Here is a 17,520-nt window from a genome sequence, read left to right on the forward strand (position 1 = left end):
ACATTATTTTTGACTCTAGATAACTATAGCTGATAAATATGATGGCTTTAGAGTTATTGGCTTTCAGATTCTTTCACAACTATGGAGCCATCCTAAACAGTACTGAAAAGGGTAAATCTTCCCCTACCTTGTTATCCATTGGTTGTTTATCTATTGAAAGTGATAGATTAACAAAATAGGTATTAGCTAACTTGGTGGAACCTCCGGATTGGTGGTCAAATCTGGCTCCGTCTATGGCTTTAAAATCTCAAGAATCAGCATTGTTATGGCACAGAAAGAGGCCATTCAGCCCATCGCACCCACACCACCTGTTCAAACTAGTATCATTCCCTAGGATACTTCTATTGCTTTCTCCCCTTGCACATTCTTTCTAACCAAATATCATCTAATGCCCTCTTGAATGCCGCAATTGAATCTGCCTCCACCACAATTCCAAATAGTGCATTCCATACCCTAACTAATTACTGTGTGAAAAGGTCTTTTTTCTCATGTCACCCTTGCTTCTTTTGCACGTTGCTTTGCATCAATGCCCTCTTTCTTGTTTCTTTTATGAGCGGGAAGTTTTCTCCTATTTATACTTTCCGGCCAGCTCACGATTTTGTAAACCCCAATCAGAGCTCTTTTCAACCTTCATCTTTCCAAGGGGACCAGTCCCAATTTCTTCAATTTTTCCTCAACTGAAATGTCTCATTCCTGTCACCATTCTGTTCTTCGCTTATGCTCTCTCTCTAGTGCATTCACATCTGTTTAAAATGTTGCACCCATGTGCTTTAATAATAATCATGGCATTTCATTCTGTCGTTCCCTTAAGTAAATCAAATTTATCCTCTGAAATATTTCAGGCGCAGACGCTTTCCCAAAAAGTAGTCTGTTTGAAGCAATAGCAACCAAAATACATCATAAATGTAGTTAGAAAGATTGATTGCTCGTCCAAAAACCAGTTAGTGTCTAATTTTGTGAATATTATCACCTTTGCCAATTTAGCTAGGCTACTATCAATTGAAGAGATTGGATGGATTTTTCATTGTACTACTTAGTTGAGTTAAACCGTTGCAGTCCATGTGGTGTAGGTAGACTCGGGATGAACTGGGAAATCCATTCCCTACTGAAGACTAGGCTTGCAGCATTCAAGTTGAATGACCTTGACCTATACATAAAATCCAGATATGACCTTCGCAATGCCATCAGAGATGCCAAGAGGCCCAAACCAACCATATGGACACCCGTCACCTGGGGCAAAGCCTAAAGAACGTAATGGGATACAAAATGAAGAAGAGCAAGATAGCGGACATCCCTCCCTGATGCGCTCAATGTTTTCTGTGCTCAGTTTGAGCAGAATGCCAGCAGCGCAGTGTCACCTGCCCTGACCGCCCTGGACACACCTGTTTCTTCCATTAATGCTGCAGATGTCAGATCGGTCTTCCTGGGAGTCAACCCAAGGAAAGCAACAGGCCCAGACGAAGTCCCCAGCTGCGCACTTAGATTCTGTGCGGACCAACTAGTGGAGGTATTCACTGACATCTTTAGCCTCTCCCTCCTACAAGCTGAAGGCCCCATTTGCTTCAAGAAGATCACCTTCATCCCACTACCTAAGAAAGCACATGTAACGTGCCTTTATGACCACTGTCCAGTGGCTGTGACCTCCACAGTCATGAAGTGTTTCCAGAGGCTGGTCATGGCCCACGTCAACTCTAGACTCCCAGCCCAGCTCGATCCCCTACAATTTGCCTACCAACATAACAGGTCCACATTTCCCAAGCCCTGCAGTCATCCCTGGAACATCTGGACAACAAGCACACCAATGTCAGACTCCTGTTCAATGACTACAGCTCCGCCTTCAGCACCATTATTCCCTCCAGACTGATCTCAAAACTCCCGAGACCTTGCTGTCACCTCCATCCTCTGCAACTGGATCCTCAGCTTCCTGACCCATAGACTGCAATCAGTGAAGATAGACAACTGCACCTCCTGTACGAGAACACTCAACTCTGGAGCCCCTCAAGAATGCGTCCTCAGCCCCCTACTGTACTCGTTGTACACCCACAACTGTGTAGCCAAATTCCAAACAAGCACCATCTACAAGTTTGCTGATGACAGCGTTGAGATAGGATAGATATCAAACAACAATGAGTCAGAGTACAGAAAAGAGATAAAGGCTTGGTGACATGGTGCAATGATAACAACCTCTCTCTCAATGTTGGCAAAACAAAAGAACTGATCATTGATTTCAGAAAGAAAGGAGGAAAACATACCCCCATCTACATCAACGGAGCAGAGGTTGGGAGAGTCAGGTTCCTAGGAGTGATGATAACTGGCAACCTGTCCTGGACTTCCCACGTAGATGCAATGGTCAAGAAGGTACAACAATGCCTCCTCTTCCTCAGGCAGCTCAGGGAATTTGGCATGTCCATAACGACACTCACCAACTTCTACAGATGCACCATAAAAAGCAAACTATCCAGGTGCATAACGGCCTGGTACAGCAACTGCTCAGCCCAGGACCATAATAAACTGCAGAAGGTTGTGCGCACAACCCAGACCATCACGGAAGCCAACCTCCCATCCATGGACTCCATTTGCACCTCCTGTTGCCACACAAAGGCTACCAACATCATCAAAGACCCCTCCCACCCGGTAATGCTCTCCTACACCCTCTTCCATCAGGCCAAAGATACAGAGGCTTGAACACACGCACCAATATGTTCAAGAACAGCTTCTGTGCTGCTGTTATTAGACCGATGAATGGACTCTCTAACTTCAAATAATGTTGATCTTGTTAATGTTGGTCTTGCTTTGCGCACATCCTGTGCGGTGTAACCTGTACGCCTCATTCTGTCCAAGTTTTCTTCACCCTATGATCTGTATGTCTTTGCTTACTATGGTCAGCCTGTACTGTTCGTAGCCAAAGCTTTTCACTATACTTAGATACACATGACAATAAATCAAATCGTCATCATCAGTGCTGTTAGGGAGAGAATTTCAGGGTTTTAACCCAATGACAGGGAAGGAACAACAATATATTTCCAAGTCAGGATGGTGAGTGGTTTGCAGGAGAACTTTCAAGTGGTATTGTTGTTCCCACCACATCTTAAAACATTTCAAAATGGTAGTTAGTTCACTTTTACTAATTTCAATGAGCTTTTGTTTTGGGGACTTGCTGCTTTTGGTCCAGAAACTGCATGATTTATTCAGCTTCTTCCGTGGAGCCTTGGATGCTATCACTCTGCTTCCTGATCTCGGTCTGTCTCGTGAACTGTATACCTTTTTAAGGCATGCCCTCTTATGATTGCAATTGATGAGAGAAGTCCTCATCTATCACCCCAATGACAATATGGTCCCATATCAATTCATCCTGTAGACTGCTGTATGCATTATTTACTGCCAATCTGCAAAGGTCCTTGATAAAAGGGATCAATAGACTCTCCTGGTCTTTATGTCTGTTTGTTAAATTTCGCTCATTGGTAATCCAAGTTTTTTTATGGATACTAAAATATGTGTTGAAGACTTGCAGGTCTTCCTCCTAAGTAGATAAAGTCATCGGTTCTTTGTCTGTTCAATACATCTTGATGATTCTGTTTGCACAGAGCAAAGTACTGACCTGCTCTTTCTGATCCACTCTATTTAAATGCTGAGGTTTTCCGACACCAGGCACTACACTACCTCCAAAAAGGAACAGTTAGCAGGAATGGGCTATTCAACCTGTTGAGCCTGGCCCTACTAATCAGTACAATCATGGCTGATTGAACACTTCAAATGCCACTTAATCACCCCCATCCCCATATCTGTGAATGTCACTGGTAGTCAAAAATCTATGAATCTTTGCCTTAGATATACCTCAAATACTGAGCTCCCACAGCCCTCTGGTGCACAGATTTCCAAAAGTTCACAAACTTCTGAGTGAAAAAAAGTCGGCTAATTTTGTTTGTTTACAGGATGTGGGCTTTACGACTCGGCCAGCATTTATTGCCCATCCCTAATTGGCCAGAGAGTCAGTCACATTGCTGTGGGTCTGGAGACACCTGTAGACCAGACCAGGGAAGAACAGCACATTTTTCTTCCTTAAAGGTCATTAGTGATCTAGAAGGGTTTTCACTGCAATTGACAGTGGTCATACGATCACCATTAAAGTCAGCTCTTTATTCCAGATTTTATTGAATTCAGATTCCACCATCTGTCATAGTAGGAGTTGAACCCATGTCCCCAAACCATTGGCTTGGGTTCTGGATTGTTAGCCCAGTGACACTACCGCTAGCAGGGAAACCATCAGAGACACGCCATCAAGAGACACCTTGTCAGAGATGCAGCATCAGAAAAATACTGTCAGAGATGTTCCGTCAGAGACACACCCTCATTATCCCTAATTTACTTTGTAAGCCATGGATGAGCCAACTTTCCTGTTTTATATTTGTGCCAGATAGGAATGAACAATTGTTGTAATTCACGCATATGTTCCTTAAATATTAGCCTATCCACTGCCAACCTTTTCAGTAATGTTTCCCAATCCATCATTGCCAACTTGCACTTATAGTTCCCTTTATTCCTATTTAGGATCTTAGTTTTGGATCAACTTATTCAATGTGTCTCGATAAATAATTTTTGGATGCTCTTCTCCAGTGGATCCTGCATAACAAGATCATTCATTAATCCCTTCTCATTGCATAATATTGGAAAGCCCGTTCTGTAGTTGGTTATTCAACATATTGGTCTAGAAAACTATCATGTAAATGCTCCAAGGAAATTCGCCTCTATTATGGCAAGTTGAGTTTATCTCAAATATATGTAAAGTTATCCGTGATTACAGTCGTATCCTTGTTGCACACATCTTTAATCTCCTATTTGTGCTATTAACTCATTGACCTTTTGAGAATGTTCTGTGCATTTAGACAATGCCTTTAGACTTGATGTTCACCTGCACATCCGCTAATGCGGTATATTGCATCCGTTGTTCCTGATGTGGTCTCCTCTACATCGGGGAAACCAAGCGGAGTCTTGGAGACCGCTTTGTGGAACACCTACGCTCAGTTTGTGACAAACGACAACACCTCCCAGTCGCGAACCACTTCAACTCCCCCTCCCACTCCTTGGATGACATGTCCATCCTGGGCCACAACGATGCCACCCGCAGGCTGGAGGAACAGCACCTCATATTCCACCTGGGAACCCTGCAGCCCAATGGTCTCAATGTGGACTTTACAAGCTTCAAAATCTCCCCACCCTGACCTCATCCCAAGACCAACCCCTCTCATCCCCGCGTCCGTGACCTGTCCATCATTTCTCCCACCTATCCGCTTCTCCCACCTCACTGACCAACCCCCACCCCCACTTCCTACCTACACTCACCTCACCTCTACTAGCCTCATCCTTGCCTCCTTGACCTGTCCCTCCCTCCTCACTGACCAACCCCCATCCCAACTCCCTACCTACACTCACCTTTACTGGCTTCATCCCCACCTCCTTGACCTATCCGTCTTCTCTCCACCTATCTGCTCCTCTATCCACCTTATATCATCGCCTCCCCCTCCCTCTATTTATTTCAGAGCCTCCTTCCTTTCCCCCATTTCTGAAGAAGGATCCAGACCCGAAACGTCAGCTTTCCTGCTCCTCTGATGCTGCTTGGCGTGCTGTGTTCATCCAGCTCCACACCTTGTTACGTTGCCTTTTTAACCTTGTTAGTCCTAAGCTTTATTTTGCCCAATGACCCCAATTGTTTTTCACCCTTCTTTCTACCACTTTTGCTTCTTAATTTTCTGACTTTCATTCCTACATTTCATTCCTTGAATGCCCCTCTCTGCCTCCCTGCTGAGGTTCCCATCCCCCAGATAGGGTCTCCTGATTTGGTCACTGGTCAAGGAAAGAAGGGTGAGTCAGTGAGCAAGGAGTTAAGGGACCCAGAGGGCAGAGACTCAGGAGGATCAGACTTTATAAATGCCAAACCGTTCTGAAGTTCTTTCTGTTTATCTGAATGATATCTGAGTGATTCTGTTTACCTGAGTGAGGACTGTGAGTTAACTGACTATAGCACCGTGATATATTATTGTGACGAATTTGAAACCTTATGATCAGATTCATGCTCTTTTTCTTCAACCAATTTTTCATTTATTGCCAGTGGAATTTAACAGCTCTTGCTATTTTATTAAAAGGGACGTTTCCGCAATTATTGACTGTAAATGGCTCTTTGAAACTTCTGGTAGTCCAGTTGTTTCTCTGGAGCAGTTTTCTCTTCAGAGCTATTTCCTTTGTGGTAGCTGTTAATTCTGTGGCCTTTCTAGCTGCTAGCTGGTCTTAAAGCTGTATTGACAATTTTTTGAACTTTTATTTTAATTATTTACTTCTACAGGGATCTTGGGTCTGTTTCTTGATCATCACTGCTGTGTCAACTTTTCTGAACAGTGAATCTCACTGCTACTACCATCCTTTATTCATGTGAATTAATGCTTCACTATGAGATTGGGTCCAAAACAGGCTAGTAAAGGAGAAGGCAAAATCAAGAACAACATTTTGGTTTTTATTATGTATTAATACCAGACAAAGAGATAAATGGTTATCATAGATATCCCATGTATAATTACATTAGGTAAATACTAATTTGCCTTCTTTATGCGTGCATGTCCGTGTGTTTTCAAAACTATCTCTTTTTAGCATAAATGTAGAGTGGTAGTCTTCAGAGAGAAAATTGCATTCTTATCTAACCTTGCCCATGCTGTGCTATTTATACTCCGTGATATACAGCTCTGTGACAGCATTATTTTGTTGCCCCAGGATCCTGAAGCCTTTACACAACAGTAACCACATGGTAGGTTGAATTATAAAGGAAGAAATGTTGGGAGCTTTTTAGGAAGATATAATGATAAGCACCAGCAATTTTAGCCTACTTACAGACGAGAAAAATAAAGATAGGCAAAGGTAGTCTAGATGTAAAGTTGATTGTAGGTTTTTTTGGATTGTTTCTTAAAACAGCAGGTTCTGGAGCCAACTGGAAAGCAAACTACACTTGATCTCCTGTTATACAATGAGATAGGATTAATTAATAACCTCATGGTTAGGGCACCCCCAGATAGTAGTGATAATAATCTGATTGTATTTTACATTCAGTTTTATGAAGAAAAATGTGAATTCAAGCGTACTATTTTAAATTTAAATTGATTGTGCAGGCCTGAAAGCAGAGCTAATTAATGTGAACTAGCAAACAAAGTTGAGGGACAAGCCAATAGAGACATATTGATAGACGTTTATTGGAATATTTCAGAATACACAGAATCGATACATTGAGAGGAAAAATTTCCAATGGGTGGACCCATCCATTCATAGGATCAAACTTAAAGAGAACACTTATAATTGCACAAAGACAGGTGCCAGGTCAGAAGACTTGCCAGAATTAAAAAGTAGAAAACGACAAAAAGATTAATCAGGGGGTAAAAATTAGAGTACAAGAGAAAGCTAGCTAGAAATAGCAAAACAAATCGTAATACTTTCCATAAATGTTAAAGAAATGAACAAATATTGCTCCTTTATTCAAAAAGGGAGGGAGTTTAAAAGCAGGAAACAACAGGCCAGGTAGATATCATAGTGAAGGAATCGCAAGCTATTATTACATACATTACGGCAGAACACTTGCAAAAGTTCAAGTTATTCAGACAGAATCAACCTGGTTTTGAGAAAGAGAAATCACATTGAACCAAGTTAGTGGAGTTCTTTAGGGAGGTAATATACTATGGATAAGTGGAGGTAGGTGAAGGTATTGTTCTTAGATTTCCAGGAGACATTTCATAAGGTGCCACTGCAGAAGTTAGTATTTTGAGAAAATTAAAGCTCATTGTATAGTTGGGAAATATATTGGCATGGATAGAAGATTGGCTATCTAACAAAAAGCAAAGTATTGGAATAAATAGGTTATTTTCTGGTTGGCAAGATAAAATGAGTGGTGTACCATAGAAATCAGTTCTGCAGTCTCAACGTTTTACAATTTATATAAACGAGTGAGATGAAGGGACCAAAGTCACAAAGGAATTTATACAGGTTAAGTGAGTGAACAAAGTTCTGGCAAATGGAGCATATTGTTGGAAAATTTGAAATTGTCCATTTCGGCAGAAAGAATAACAAGGAAGCATTATCTAAATGGTGAAAAATTGTAGAGCTCAGAGAAGCATTGGGATGTCCAAGTGTATTAAATCCTGGGCTGTTGTGTACATTCAGTACCTTGCTTGTTGTGAACAGCCCATAGGTATGTGCTTTTTTGCAATCCACCAATGCTTTTTACATTAAGCATCATACTAGCATTGATATACCATAAGGCTCAGTTGTGTGATCAGCAGAATGTCTTTTTGGCTTGATAGCAGCATCCTATTGTGTGATTTTTTTTTCTGAAGAAGGGCCCTGACCCGAAACGTCAGCTTTCCTGCACCTCTGATGTTGCCTGGCCTGCTGTGTTCCTTCAGCTCCACACTGTGTTATTTCCTGTTGTGTGGTTCCTCTTTGAATAAGTCGCAGACAACTGTGACCAGAATTTATGAATGAATTTCGCCAGGTGTCCCACAATACTAAAGCGGTCAAATGAATAGGAACACAGAGCCGGAACCTATACAAAACAGTCCCAACTTTATTAGGAACAAAATTACAAGAATCCTTGATACTAAACATACTATCCCTAGTCCTATTTGACCCCTTAAGGTTACAATACTTCCCTAAGTCTCTTGTAAATTTACACAGTGACACTCTCTGTGGCTCTGTCTCTGGGTCTGCAAATCTGTTTTCTTCCTCTCTCTCCCTCCCTCTCTCTGGATGGTCAGCTCGTCCCTGCCTCTAACCATGCTGTCTCGTCAGAAGGCCTCAGACGATTCCAGAGATTCCGAGTAAAAGCCGAAAGAACTGTGGATGCTGTAAATCAGGAACAAAAACAGAAGTCGCCGGAAAAGCTCAGCAGGTCTGGCAGCATCTGTGAAGAAAAAAACAGAGTTAACGTGACCCTTCCTCAGAACAGATGGTGGCTGGGAAAACGTCAGTTTATATGCAGAAACAAGGGAGGGGGGTGGAGTAGGGAGTAAACCGAGGATTCCCCAGCTCCGTTATTGACAGGGCTCTCAACCAGGTCCGACCCATCTCCCGCACTTCCGCCCTCACCCCTTCTCTTCCCTCCTGCAACAGTGGTAGGGTTCCCTTTATCCTTACCTATCATCCCACCAGCATCCACATCCAGAAGATCATCTGACGCCATTTCTGTCACCTCCAACAAGATGCCACATTAGACACATATTCCCCTCCCCTCCCTTGTCTGCCTTCCGCAGGGACCGTTCCCTCCGGGACACCTTGGTCCACACTTCCTTCACCCCCAACACCTTCCCACAGCCCTACGGCACCTTCCCCTGTAACCAGCGAAGGTGCAACACCTGCCCATTTACCTCCTCGCCTCCCCAGTATCCAAGGGCCCAAACATACCTTCCAGGTGAAGCAACACTTCACCTGTACTTCCCAGAATCTAGTCTACTGCATTCGCTGCTCACCATGTGGTTTCCTCTACATTGGGGAAATGGAGCGTAGACTTGGCGACTGCTTCGCAGAACGTCTACGTTCTGCTCGCAAAAAAGACCCTGAACTACCTGTTGCCTGCCACTTCAATGCACCACCTTGCTCCCTGGCCAACATCTCTGTCTCTGGCTTGCTGCAGTGTTCCAGCGAAGCCCAAAGCAAGCTGGAGGAACAACACCTCATTTTCCGCTTGGGGACCCTACAGCCCTCCGGACTCAATATTGAGTTCAATAATTTTAGGGCCTAAACTCTCCCATGTCCCAGACCCCCACCCCACACACCAGGCCTTGTTACCACACAGTCTGCCATTACACACCCACTGTTGTTAGTCACTAATAGTCCCCATTAACAACTATTCACCCTCCCAGCCTGATTGTTAGCAACTCTTTGTCTGTCCAACTGCTCTTCTCTCTCTTTAGGCTCTATCCTATCATTTATTCCCTACCCTATCCTCCTCCCTTTTTTTCTGCATATAAACAGATGTTTTCCCAGCCACCATCAGTTCTGAGGAAGGGTCACCGGACCTGAAACGTTAACTCTGTTTTTTCCTTCACAGATGCTGCCAGACCTGCTGAGCTTTTCCAGCAACTTTGTTTTTGTGCCAGAGATTCTGAGAGCGGTTCCAAGAGAGCAGTCTGCAGGTGAACCCATGTTTTTATACCTTTTAGATGGTTTTTTGGAACTTTCTATAGTTCTAGCCAGTCAGGGAGATACACTCGACAGTTTGAAACATGAGTCAATCATTTAAATGGCGTGCTGCTGTCACTTTCTTTATGTAGCAGGACCTGGTGCCTTTCTGTCCGGGCTGTCCTTTGTTTAGTGGATAAGTTGTCGTGGGTGTCTGTGAAGACTAAATGTTGCCTTTTACATTATGCTAATGTGATTAGCACCTGGCTGTTGTGTTTGCACTGTGTCTGATGTGTGGGTTTAGCGATTTCAGAGTTTCACTTGGCCAATGTACCCAGCATCCCTTGCTGTTTGGCCAAGTTAGCAATCTATCTGTGTTTCAGCAGCCAGGAGGCTGCTACAATCCTATTAGTGGTGAACACCATTTGCTACTGCTACCTAGGAGCAACACAAAATGACTATTAGCACCAAGCAAGGCACAAACTGTAGGTAGCCAGTCAGCGCTTGCAAAATCTCAAAATACAGTGTCCAATGTTAGGTGTGATTGTGCGATTGGACAACATTGCTAAATAATTCTGAGTGTGTGAGGACCTACTCTGATGACTAATTTAGGATTTTCAGTATGACTCCCTGTGTGTTGCACTTGAGAGTACTGGAAGCTACATGTATTAATACACAGAACCCTGTGCTTTACAGGTAGAAGGAACATGCACACACGCTGCGCCTGTTTCAACTCAAAAAGAAACTAAACGGCAGCCATTCTCTGGTTTGATTCTCAGGACAATGCTTTCACCAATTAGAGTTTATCTGCCTTAGTTAATTACAGAGCTTTATTTAATTAAATATCAGACATCATTAACTGATGCATTCTCTATGGCCACGTTTCTACCAGAGCCAACTTGACAACCAATTAGCACTCTCTTCTCATACTGTTTTCCCTTTGTTTTGGTATTTCTTGTGAATTGTCCTGATGAGTGCAAGCTGAAAAGTTTCAATAAAATTGTTTTTGTGCAGCAATACAAAAACTGACATTACGTCTTTTTGTGTGTGTGTATATATACATATATGCATATGGAAAGCTCCTTTCATGACCATTAAATTGTATAGGGAGGAAAAAAGGATATTCTCTTAAATCAGAGATAACAAGGTGTAGAGCTGGATGAACACAACAGGCCAAGCAGCTTCAGAGGAGCAGGAAAGCTGATGTTTCGGCCTAGACTCTTCTTCAGAAAAGGGTCTAGGCCCGAAACGTTAGCTTTCCTGCTCCTCTGATGCTGCTTAGCCTGCTGTGTTCATCCAGCTCTACACCTTGTTATCTCAGATTCTCCAGCATCTGCAGTTCCTACTATCTCTTAAATCAATTTGTTTTATGTTATCTTTTCTGCACCTTTATGAAACATTCTTTGAGATTGATGGGAATGTCACTTAATTCCAATAGTCTGAGATAACAAGGTATAGAGCTGGATGAACACAGCAGGCCAAGCAGCATCAGAGGAGCAGGAAGGCTGACATTTCGGGCCTAGACCCTTCTTCAGCTCTACACCTTGTTATCTCAGATTCTCCAGCATCTGCAGTTCCTACTATCTCTAATTCCAGTAGTCAGTCTTTTAAATCTCTCACATTTATTTAGGTTGTTTTCGTTACAGGGTCTTATCTCAAATTGGTGGGAATCTTTCCTTGTACTCATGCTAAATATCAGTGATACATTGTATATTGCCCATACAGCAGGACAACAGAGATCCTCAGCTGTCTTTTTAAAATTTTAACAGGATAACATTCCTTTTGACTTTCAAATGGACTGTTTCCAGATTATATGACTGCTATTGAACACAGAATAAGCAAGATGATTGCTAGGAGATGTTAGCAGTGCAAAAGTGTGCTTATCACCCCCTGGAATGTGGCAATCCTGGTATTGTTTGAAAATTCCACCAAAGCCAATATAAAAGACTAATAGGTGACCTGTCCAGTTGGTTCTGAACAAGGAGGACCAGCAAATTCATTGCGGCATGACTTGGTAGAAATGATTCCATCGTTTTCTACTACATGTCCCTTCATCAGAAAATATAGTGTTATCAAATCCACCTCATTAACTAAATCATTCCCAACCTGAAACCCCTGTTATATGACTGAAACTGCTGTTTTATTTGAATCACCTTTAACTTTGTAGCTTTAGTTTCTTTTTCAAGCTGCTTATAACAAAAACTAGAATAGAACACATCATAAGCAGCTTCAGGCTCAGGCAATGCCTGCCTCTGATTTCAATATCTCTCAGAAGTCTGAATTCTGGCGAAAAAAACTATGCTTCACTGGCTATTAGACCTTCACCAGCTGAGCTGACTGTCTGAGCTCCAACAAAACAGACTTCTGAACATAGCCAAATGAAAGAATAACAATTAGGTGTTGACTTTCTGGACTTTCCAGTTCTCATGAACTAAATCTGATATATTTGGTTTGATGTAATTTGGAACTCCTTTCCTTTCTCTTGCCTTGGTTTCATGGACGTACATGTGTATGATGCAGACATTCCCCCAGGTACTGAATACAGTTTACTTTGCTTTAACTCATTTTAAATTGGACTTCACAAACAGGACTTGGGGAAACATGCCACTGCCTGTTTCAAAAGGGAATGGAAAATAAGTACAGCAAATGTGAATTCCAGACTCTTATTATGGACAGGAGTAGGCAATGGTAAACATAATTCAATTGCCTTTCTATCTTGTCTGTGACACTTCTATCTTTTGTCTTTGCATCTGTACCATCCCTAATGATTTCATAAAAGCAGTAAAATTTTAAACCAGAAACTCCATTTAAGAAATAGATAAAATGATGAAACGTTTAAGGACATAACATTAATCCAGTGGTTCATACATAATGTTTAGTCATTCTTTGGCTTATTTAGTCTCATCAATTTTCAATTTGATTACACTAATGTATTCTTTACTGTTCCAAATATGTAGATGGATTTGTGTATGTGTGTGTGTGTTGCAGCTGTGAGAGCATTTACTCCTGTGATAGAAGAAATCTTTACATATCACAGTGAAGTTCTAGTCACACCTTGGGGTGGCAGTAGCCTAATGGTAATATTGCTAGACCATGAATCCAGAAATTCATCTAATGTTCTGGAGACTTGGGTTCAAATCCCACCATGGTGGAATAATTAATTTAATAAATAAAAATATGGAATTAATAACCATGAAACCGTTGTTGATTGTTGGAAAAACCCATTTGGCTCATTAATATCCTTCAGAATGGAAATCTGCCATCCTCACCTAATCTGACCTATGTGCGACTCCAGTTGCACAGCAATCTGGTTGACTCTCAACTGCTCTCTGAAATGGCCCAGCAAGCCTTTCAGTTCAAGGGCAACTAGGCAATAAATACTGGCCAGTCCATGATGCCCATATCCCACAAGTTAATAAAAAAGAGTAGAAGGCACAAGCCCATTTACTAAATAGGCCAAGAAAAATAAGTTCATTCAACCAGGGTTTTATTTAAAGAAAATTATAAGTTTATCTAGTTTTGAAAAATATATATTCATATTATAATGTAGGAAAGCCCTATTTTATAAAACTACATGAAGGCATGTTCACTTATCTTTAGTGAATTTTCAGTACAGAATTCAATGTCTAAATAGAGATTAACATTAATTTCTTCAACTGTTAACAACTCAAGTAGATTATTTTTATTTAGGAGATAAGAGATTGTATAGCTGGTGAATTTTTACCTATTTAACATATAGCTTTCATATTGTTTAATTATTCACATTATATGTCAAGGGCTGTCACTCTCACCTCACCGCTGGAATTCAGCTGTTTTGTCCATTTTTGAACCAAAACTGTAATGAGGTCAGGAGCCTGTTCTGGAGGATTGTGCCTAGTTCTGGTTGACCTGTTATAGGAAGGATGTTATTAAGCTGGAGAGGGTTCAGAAGACATTTACTAGGATGTTGCCGGGAATGGAGGGATTGGATAGGCTGGGACTTTTTGACTGGAACATAGGAAGTTGCGGGGTGACCTTATAGAGGTTTATAAAATCATAAAGGGTAAAGATAAGGTGAATGGCAGGTATTTACCCTGGGATGGGGGATTACAAGACTAGGGGGCATATTTTTAGGGTGAGAGGAGAAAGTTTTATAAGAGACATGGGAGCAATTTCTTTATACAAAGAGTGGTTTGTGTCTGGAATGAACTTCCAGAGAAAGTAGTGGATGCAGGTACATTTACAATGTTTAAAACACATTTAGATAAGTACGTGAGTAAGAAATGTTTGGAGGGATAGCCAAGCATAGGCAGGTGCGACTAGTTTAGTTTGGGATTATGGACAGCACATATGAGTTGGACCGAAGGGTCTGTTTCCATACTGTGTGACTCAGTGGCCCTGACAGAACCCAAACTGGTTATTGCTGAGCAGGTGAGATAACAAGGTGTAGAGCTGGATGAACACAGCAGGCCAAGCAGCATCAGAGGAGCAGGAAAGCTGACGTTTCGGGTCTGGACCCTTCTTTAGGTGCTGCTTGATAACACTGTTGATGATATCTTCCATCACTTTATTGATGATTGAGAGTAAACAAATGGGGCATTAATTGGCCAGGTTGGATTTCTTCTGCTTTTGTGTACAAGATATAACAAAATAATTTATAGTTTCTAAACTGTTATGCTGCTTCACTGAAAGAAAGGCCATGTGAAATAGTACCTTGGACTATTTGTTTTGGAAGTAACTTCTCATTAGGGGAACCTTTCAATCAATTAAACTTTATTAAGAATAATAATTGAGAGTGTGCATGGTTTCATTATTTGAAAACAAATCTATTCTGGCAAATAAGTCCTAGCTGCTTGAAATTAATAAGGCAGAATTACAGTGTAAAACACTGTTGTCAGTTATAACTATATTATCATAACATAAAGGGGTTCTATCATGTACTGCGAATCATAAGTCAACTTTCTAATTAGACTATATTTCTCTGCAAAAAAAGTTTGCACTAGTCGCTGTTTTCCGAAGCCTTTAGTTCTAGAAACTATTCCTTTGGATTGGAAGACTAAATGTCACTGTTTTCTAAGAAAAAGGCAACTGCAGATGCGAGACATGTCAGTTTAATATCATTAAAGGGTGATTAGTAGAATTCATCAGGGACAGAGTCACTGAGCATTTCAGCAAGTATGAACTAATTAAGGCGAATTAACCATGGAATTATAAATGGCTGGTCATAACTAATTTAATTGATTTTCCTGAGAGGGTCACTATTAAGGTGGGAGTGGGAGACTATAAATATCTATAAAGGATTTCAGAAGGTATTTGATAAGTTTACACGCAAGGGATACTAGCTCAAAGAATTTTAACTCTATGATATGGACTGGTAATTAGATGGGAGATGTAAGACAGAGATTAAGCTTTCTAATTGTTGGATGTGACAATTGACATTTTTCAGCGATCTGTACTGGTGCCTCAGTTCCTCACCATATATATTAATGACAGACTAAGGAATCAAAAGTTACATAAACGAGACTGAAAATGATTCAGTTATGAGGCACAGTGCATTATTTACATGTAGAGTTCTGGTTTGCATTCAATTATTCTCCTGATCTTTAAGCGTTCAAATAGCTTCTGGACCCATGGTTCTGGACACTGGACTTATTTGTGGGGATGTGAAATGAACAGGCAGTTGACAGGTGTTTAAGGGCAAAAGAATCTGTGTTTATTCAAGGTACAAAAGGTAAGTATAATACAGGAAAATAAAACAAGGAAATTAACAATTTATATATAGGAGAACAATAGTACTTTAAATAACTATTAACTAGATTACCACTATTAGAATACAATCTGCTGACTCACAGAAAACCAATGGTGTTTAACTCAGATTCTTAATCAGCCTTCATAATCGCAGGGTCCAATGGATTGTCACCACCCGCCGTCCCCTTCCCTGCTAGCAAGGTTGGAACTTCGGGGTTTCGGGAGTTTATGCTCACCACTCAGAATGCAGTTCTGAAGTGCACCTGGCTTGCCATGCCCAGAGCCTGGATGAAGACCTCAGGCTGCGTAGGTTTTGTCAGTTTGGGTTGAGTCCTCTGATGTGGTTAGGTCTGTATTGGATCTATTAGGTAAGTACCTGGTTTCCTCTACTTTTGGTGAGCCCGGTTTTCAGCTTAGGTTGTGTCTGAGAAGTTGAGGTATCGTTGGATCAGTTGTTGCTTCGAGTTGTCAGGTTTTATTCCTGATGGTCGTGATTAGTTGTTGAGGTTCTTGCTGCTGTTCTCGATTCGGAAAGGCCTGTGTTCGGCAGACCTTGTTTGGGTTCTCTGGGTTGCCTTCCTCTTCTCGGGGGGAGAGGTCCTTTGTTCTGATGATGCTTTTGGTTTGGCTTCCCAATTCAGCTTCTCTGTTCAGCCTTTCGGTTTGGCTTCTCTTGGGTCTTGGTTTGGAAGCTGCTTGTTGTGGGGTAGAAGTCTGTGTGGAATCTGCTTGTGCAGTAGTGTGTGTTGTAGTCCATGAGCCTTGGGAGAGGTATGAGCTGTGGCAGTGTTAGAGATCCTGTGAGTGTGTGGTAGCAGAGACAAGATGATGGCACTTACCCTTGTAGAGCGAACAAGATCATTAATCATCTTCCTGCATTGCTGTGTGTTGTCTTTCACCCAAGACACTAATCCAGTCCGCTAACTCAGTCCAGGCTGCTTGGGTCAGTGGGATACAGCCTACCCTGCTCTTCACCAATGCATCCATCAGAACCTCCAGGCTCCAGTCAGCAAATCAAGAGTTAACTTACTTTTTGGGGCCATTTGCTTTGAGATAACGATGCACGTCCAATACGTTACTGGACAGTGTGGCTTGCAGTGTCTGATGGACCATGCAGCTGGGATGTAAATTTGGTGTCTTCTTTGTCACATGATTCTACAAAACGGGCATCAACAGATGCATAATGAATGAGGTGAAGGACAGAAAATTATGTGAGAAATCTTGGTATGGGCCATTGGCAGCCCAGACACCGTAAAAGAAAAGCATTTTGCCATGAAGTCAGAAAATGCAGCCTTATATTTTTAATGGTAATAGGTCATTTGCTGAAAAGGAAGATATTGACATTCAAATTAGCAAGATTTTAGAACCAAATTGCCAGTGGATAAGCTCATTAAAGAATGCAATACTAGATTTTACACTTACAGGTAAGAGTAGAAAACACATGATGCAATAGTGACAGTATATAAAACTGAATTACTGTCCACTGTCTTGGTCTCTATTCTACAGCAAGGATGTTGAAACGTCTGAGAAGGTACTGTGCAGCATACAGTAGGATGCTACTTGTAAAGAGGACAGAGGCAATGTGTTTGCTTTTGGGTCACTGGACACAAAACATTAACTCTGGTTTCTCTCCACAGATGCTGC

The sequence above is a fragment of the Rhincodon typus genome, chromosome 8 (genome assembly GCF_021869965.1).
Source record: "Rhincodon typus isolate 14 chromosome 8, sRhiTyp1.1, whole genome shotgun sequence".
NCBI lineage: Eukaryota > Metazoa > Chordata > Chondrichthyes > Orectolobiformes > Rhincodontidae > Rhincodon > Rhincodon typus.